The following is a 7,474-nucleotide window of genomic DNA, read 5'->3' on the forward strand; positions in this document are numbered from 1 at the left end:
TTAAGATAACTGACAAATCTGTTTCCAAATAACTCAAGTAGGGCTTCCGTGTCTTATAAAAATGGTCTGTTGTGTGGTGCACCAAGTTTATAAAGAAATCCAAGGGAATGTGCTCCATAATTAATTTCTGCCATCCCAGCAAGCCCGGCGGGTTCTCAGACACCCAGTTCATCAGAATATTCTTCTGTGCACAGTGTGCAAGAATATTAAATAGTTTCTTCCCATGCCCGTCTAAAGATGGTAAATTCAGTAGACCTAAGAGGAGAGATATCGGGTCTACTTTGACTTCTGTCCTCAATACCCTCCCAATCTTTCCCGCCACAGCGTTCCAATAAACACGGAGCCTGTGGCATGTCCAGAAGCAATGGGTAAGAGTATCTGCACTTATTTTACATTTGGGGCACACCGAAGATGCCCCTTTTTTAAACTTCACCAGACGGTTCTGAGCCCTGTGCAGAACTTTTAACTACGTAGTGCATGTCCGATTACAGATTGAGATCTTTCGAGTATTCTCCCATATGTACTCCCATGTTTCAGAAGAGATCTCCACTCCTAGCTCTTGCTCCCAGACCTCTCATAACCAGTTAATATCCTGCCAGGCCCTGCCAACCAGCAGGCGATAGAGGGCACTAACGGAAAGGGTGCTTGTGGGACATAGCTACAACCTCTCTGTATTGGGCTTATAGGGCTTAGTGAGAAGTGTAGTCTTCTTCTGGATGAAATCCCTAACCTGAAAAGAATGGAAAAGATCTCTGCTGGGTAACCCGTATTTGCAACTCAGTAGCTCAAAAGACATCATAACCTCCCCCTCAAATAAGTCTCCCAAACTAGAAACTCCTCTCGCTGCCCATAGCTTGAATCCTGAGTCCATCACCCCTGGCATGCCAACTATAGGTGTAAGTGGCGAAGTCTTGGATAAACCACCCTCACTCTGACGCATCGCTCTCCAAGCCCTGACTGTACTAATGACAATGGGATTCCGGCAGTGATCCATAACTGTCCTCATCTTATCCATGAACAACAGGTTAATAAGAGGGCACTTTGCTTGGGAGGCCTCAATATTTAGCCATATTGAGTTTGGATCATTACCTACCCAATCGCAGACAAAGGACAGCAGGGAACTCAACTGATACCTCCTGATGTCTGGGATATCAACTCCTCCCCCTCCTTGAGCCAACTGCAATTTAGTAAGTTTGATGAGGGGCTGCACACGATGCCAGACAAAGGAACCAAACCACCCCATAAGCTTCTGCATCGTTGACCTGGGAAACATTATGGGGAGCATACGCATGGGATAAAGCAAACGAGGAAGAGCATTCATCTTAATGAGAGATACTCGGTCCAGCCATAAAATTGGAAGAGCCTCCCATCTCTGGACCTCTCGCCTAATATTGTCAAGAAAGTGAGCAAAGTTAGTCTGAAATAACAGATCAAACATGGGGGTAATAAAAATGGCTAGGTACCAAAACCCTGCTCGTGACCACTTAAAAGGGAACTTAGGGCCACCTTCAACTTCTGGCACATCCTTAAGGTTTCTCAAAGGCATAGCCTCTGATTTTGCAAAGTTAATCTTATATCCTGAAATTGCCCCAAATGAATTGATACATTGTATCAAATAGGGTACAGAGGTCATCTGGTTCAATAAAAACAGAAGGACATCATCCGCGTACAATGTAATCTTGTGTGCCCTCGATCCCACCTCTGGAGCGGTTATGTGGATGTTCTGACGAATGGCCTCTGCCAGTGGCTCTATCACCAACGTAAACAACAACGGTGAGAGGGGGCAGCCTTGCCAACTACCCCTACCAATCCTAAAATTCCCAGACTTCACCCTGTCCATGATGACTGCAGCCAGAGGGTGGCGATACAAAACCTCCACCCACCGAGCAAAGACTCCACCCAACCCAAACTATTCTAAGACATAAAAAAGATACGGCCATTCCACCCAGTCAAATGCTTTAGCTGCATCTAAGGAAATCACCAACCCCTGAATCGATTGTTGCTGACAAACTTGGACCACGTTCAGCAACTGTCTAATATTATTAGAGGACCTATGGCCCCTTATAAAGCCTGTCTGGTCCCCTTTAATAATACGGGGCAACACCCTCTCCCAATCTCAGCGCCAGGATCTTGGACAGAATCTTGAAATCTGAATTTAATAGAGAGATGGGCCTGTATGAGGCACAATCCTCAGGAACCTTCCCCTTCTTAAGAATGAGGGAAATATTAGCTTCTCTCAAAGATGGTGGTAGGCATTCATGCATATAGGAGTGATTGTACATCTCCAACATTGGCTCTGACAGAATCCCTATAAACTCCTTATAAAACTCACACGGAAGACCATCAGGGTCAGGCGCTTTCCCACTCTGAACTTGTATAGCTGCCTCCTGTATTTCCTGAACTGTCAAGGTGACATTAAGGAGAGAGGTCTGTTCCAAGGTTATCCCTGGGAGGTCCAGGTTCTTAAAAAAGGTCTCCATTTTAGCCCTCCTGCCTTCGCAACCTTCAGACCGATACAAAAGCTCCGAAAAGCCTCATTAATCTTTTGAGCATTGTATGTAAGGACCCCGGCGCTGTCTCTAATTGCAGTAATGGATTAGGGAGCATGCTTTTTCCTAATTAGGTACACTAAATACTTCCCTGGCCTATCCCCATGTTTGAACAGCCTCTGTCTAGCAAAAGCAAGTTCGTTCTTTGCATTTTGTGTCAGTATTGAATTCAAGGCAGCCCGGAGTGCCGTGATCCACTGTAGCTTAGTCACTGAAGGCCGCGCAAAATGTGCTGCCTCCGCGGCTTTCAACCGCATCTCCACTGCTGTTCCTCCTCCTGTCATTTCCGGCTAGCCAAATAGGAAATAGCTAATCCCCTAGCAAAGGCCTTAGCAGTCTCCCATTGCATGGACGGACTACGAGCCATGCCTGAGTTGATAGTCAAGAATTCCTGAAACTCCTTCAAAAAGTATTCCACAAATTTGGAATCCTTAACGAGAAAAGGGTCCAAACACCAGTGCTGCAAAACTAGCCCTTCACTCTTGGCCTTAACCTCCAAATATACTGCCACGTGATCAGAGATAGCTATATTCCCAATTTTACAACTCAATCAAATCCAGAAGGACCGAGGGAGCCAGAAAGAGATCAATCCTCGTGTGACATTTATGCGGGTTTGAAAAAAGAAGGTGAAGTCCCTGCCAGTAGGGTGAAGACATCTCCAAATATCCATCAGCCCCAACTCCTCACATAAGTCAACCACCTGCTTGGCCTGCGAAGAAATAGTTGGGGGCCCACAAGGCATGCTGTCCACTGTCGGATCCAAAAGACAATTAAAATCCCCCCCCCCATAATAATGTGCCATGTTCCAAAAGCACTCAACTTAGACAAAGCACTTATCAAAAACTCAAGGGGATGCGCCGGAGGACAGTAGACATTTAAAATGTCATATTCCTCCCCCATGTATCAGGGCTTTAAGTATCAGAAATAGTCCCTGCTCATCTTTCACCTGTTCTAATAATGTGAATTGAAGATTTTTCTGGATAAGTACCGCCACTCTCCTACTTTTAGTAGTAAAGGATGAAAAGAATACCTGGTCATAACCCCCCTGTTGTAATTTCAGGTATTCCCCATCATCAAGATGGGTTTCCTGCAACAAAGCGATATCAACCCTTTCCCTCTTAAGGCTCAAAAGCACTTTTTCTTTCCTTTTAACAGGTGAATGACTTCCCTTAATGTTCCAGGTGCACTATTTAATAAGACACTTAGCCATATCCCCTGGAAAGATTTTTTTCAAAATAAAAAGAGTTCATTGTGGGACTTATGACTCACTAGGGTCTCATTTCACCTTTGGGCAACCTACCAGCAGAGCATGCTGAATAGGCTCCCTGGATCAAGGCCTCAAAACAGGCTGTGATGATGAAGGCAAATTGCAGTGGAGTGTAACTGGGCCTCTTCAGTTCGATCATGTCACATATACAGTGCCACATAGGCTTGAACCAGTTCGGACAGTAAATGGCAGCCTGGGTACTATTTACATCATAGGATGTGCAATCTCATATTGACAGAGGTCTTTCTCTAAAACAGTTGGGTGCTTTCAATGGCCTGAACTGGATCCTGTTCAAAATCAAACTTGCATTGATGGGTGCTCAAAGGGGTTGATAAGATCACCAATGCCATTTTGAGTCCTTTACAGTTAGCACAAAGTAATAAGAGTCTAAATCAACTCCAATTTATTTTGGCTTAGTTGAAGGGAGCTCAATCACTGCCTTTTGTTAGTCAAATTACAGGAATACTGTAGGCCCAGAAAATGCTGCTGCAGGAAGATTTCATTGCAAAAACAAAGGAAATTATTTCTGCAGGTGCATGAAAAATGAAGAAAGTTAATTTTAGATCATAAATTAAGTACATAAGTATCCAAACATAGAACTTCTTTAACATGTAGTTGAATCAAGAAACTGTGGAATATTGTTTGTCACACAACAGTTAAGTGATACAGTCAATTCTGCTATAATGCATGGTTCTTCAATGCAAATTGGCTATAACAGTGATTGAAGAACTTAGACCATTATTTATAGAACATGAACTTTCCTTACCTGTATTGGCTATAATGAGATTCCAGTCTCATTGGTTTAAATGGTGCTGCTATTACACAATTTTCTCAAAATGCAGGATTGTATGGGAACTGAACTATCGTGTTATATCAGAACAGACTGTATGCTACTTCATAGATTTCCTACAGTGTGGAAACAGGCCACTTGGCCCAACAAGTCCACACCGACCCTTTAAGAGCATCTCATCCAAACCCATCTCCGCAACCCATTACTCTACATTTACCCCCGACTAATGCACCTAACCCACACATCGCTGAACATTACGGGCAATTTAGCATGGCCAATTCACCTAACCTGCACTTCTCGGGATTGTGGGATGAAATCAAAGCGCGCAGAGGAAACCCACGCAGACTTGGGGAGAATGTGCAAACTCCACACAGTCACCCAAAGCTGGAATCGAACCCGGGTCCCTGCTGCTGCGAGGCAGCAATTGCGATTTCTGTGAACACAAGTAACTGATTAAATCTTTTTATAATTGTGGGTACAGAACTTTAAATGTTGTGTGGTACTTTAGTTGTTTGTTTCAGTCAGCAAGTTCTCAAGCACACTGTAGCCCTGTGTCATATCACTCATAGGTACATGATGACCTGAAGCTTTTTATTTGTAGTTCCTTGCAAATAAGTATTCACCAATCAGAAGAACAATTATTTTAATGTACAATTTGCAAAATGATAATCAGTAATATTTTGAGATTCAAGTCTAATAAAAGACCGATGGAAAATAGACTCCAATTTCAACATGTATAACATCAGAAAGAGGTCTCATTCCTTTCCTGATTTAAAGTACAAAACACTAAAATTAATCTTGCTTTTTTTGAAAGCCAAGTGTAATAAAAAAAGATATATCTCAGGACCATTGCCTGATATGATGAATATCACCACTTGTGAGGTGAACTCTTAAATATCTCCAGTCAGCAATTAGCTCTTTAAATGCACTGGTTCAGATATTTCTCATGTTACATGGCTGGCTCCAAACGATCCCCCATTTGATCGAATGGATGTCTTTGAGCAGTAATCAGTAATGAGAAGTTTCAAAAGAAATTAACTGCAAGTTGGATTTCATGTTAAGTTTCACTTTATAACTGAAAGCATGTCCTTTCCTTCGTAGACTTGATACTGGTTTGTTTCCAAAATGAAAATCTACTTTCATGAGGTTTTTGAAAAGCAAAAAAAAACTCTTACATACCACATTGTACGGAATAGAAACATATGAATTTGATAAGATTTAGAAGGTATGAACAATGTTGTAAACATTACAATATTACTGGACTGTTAATCTTAGTTGTGAAAGCTTCCTGTTAATGTGTTTCTTATTGGGAGTATTATGAACATATCAGAAGCAGGTGGGAGACAACTGCTGTGAACTGTTCCACTTGAAAAACACAACTCAATACTGGATAGCATCTAATTAGCCTAAGCTTGAACAACACACTGTAAATAAGTAAGTATGAGGAAATTTTAATGTACTTCAAAACCATATAAAGTGATATCTAGTCAAGCCATTCAAACATTAATAATGGCATTTCTAAACTGTATAGCAAAATACAAACATATGACAGCAGCAACAAATGCCAAAATTTTAATAAATTAACTTTCGACATTAAATATATTTCCACAAATATAGTTAGAGTTTATAGCAAAATGGTAACATTCATTGTTTCCCTCCTCAACTGAGGGAGCAATGCACAAGCTCATGTGCTGTAAATCCAATTAGGCACTTTGCATAATTGAACAGACTACAATCTTTAGGAGGTACACAAGACACTGTTTTTACTTGCATGATTTTATTTCTTTCTTTGCAAAGAACTGTTTTATGTCAATGTAGATATTGCGGAGTAAAGAAGTGTGATTATATTCGATTCAGTTTTCCACTAGAATTCCTTTGACTGTATCTCCTAAATAACGTCAAAGCGTCTGCACACAATGAAACACAAGTCCGTGCAGATAAAGGAAAAGAATTAGAGGGACTGTAGCCAATTACATGAGCAAATGTAGTAGCCACCCAACCATTAACATCACTGAATTTGCAAAATTTGTGCTGACTATATTGTACTGTCCAGCTATTGTCATCCAGCTCTCTTGCTGACAATTTTCTGATATTAAACGATCTGTTTACAACCTTATGGGGAACCTTCAAGCTCATATTTGCATCATACAATAGAAGTAGAAGCAAATCATTTGGCTCAATGACCCTGCACTGCCATTCAATAAGACCATGGCTGATCTGATTGTGTTTCAAACTCCCCACTCCTATTCATACCCAATAAGTCTGTCTGACACGAATGCAACCACTTCCACCTTAAAAACACTCAATGACTCGGTCTTTCTACATCCACCTTGCCAATATGATTCAAGATCTTACGCGACTCAATCAACTAGGAGAAAGTGAGGACTGTAGATGCGGGAGATCAGAGCTGAAAAATGTGTTGCTGGAAAAGCGCATTAGGTCAGGCAGCATCAAAGGAGCAGGAGAATCGACGTTTCGGGCATAAGCCCTTCTTCAGGAATGAGGAGGGTGTACCAAACAGGCTAAGATAAAAGGTAGGGAGAAGGGACTTGGGGGAGGGGCGTTGGGAATGCGATAGGTGGAAGGAGGTTAAGGTGAGGGTGATAGGACAGAGAGGGGTTGGGGGCAGAGAGGTCGGGAAGAAGATTGCAGGTTAGGAAGGTGGTGCTGAGTCCAAGAGTTGGGACTGAGAAAAGGTGGGGGAGGGAGGGGAAATTAGGAAGATGGAGAAATCAGCATTCATCCCTTGTGGTTGGAAGGTTCCTAAGCGGAAGATGAAGCACTCTTCCTCCAGGCGTCGTGTTGCCATGTCTGGCGATGGAGGAGGCCAAGTACCTGCATGACCTTGGCCGAGTGGGAGGGGGAGTT

At 42.4% G+C, this 7,474-nt stretch overlaps 1 protein-coding gene across 4 annotated transcripts in view; it reads right to left on the bottom strand.

Annotated features, from left to right (window-relative positions):
- Positions 1–7,474, bottom strand: part of trmt11 (tRNA methyltransferase 11 homolog) — a 97,109-nt gene that overhangs the window by 49,818 nt on the left and 39,817 nt on the right. The gene's annotated exons all lie outside the window — the stretch shown is intronic.

Source organism: Chiloscyllium plagiosum, chromosome 3 (assembly GCF_004010195.1).
Source record: "Chiloscyllium plagiosum isolate BGI_BamShark_2017 chromosome 3, ASM401019v2, whole genome shotgun sequence".
NCBI lineage: Eukaryota > Metazoa > Chordata > Chondrichthyes > Orectolobiformes > Hemiscylliidae > Chiloscyllium > Chiloscyllium plagiosum.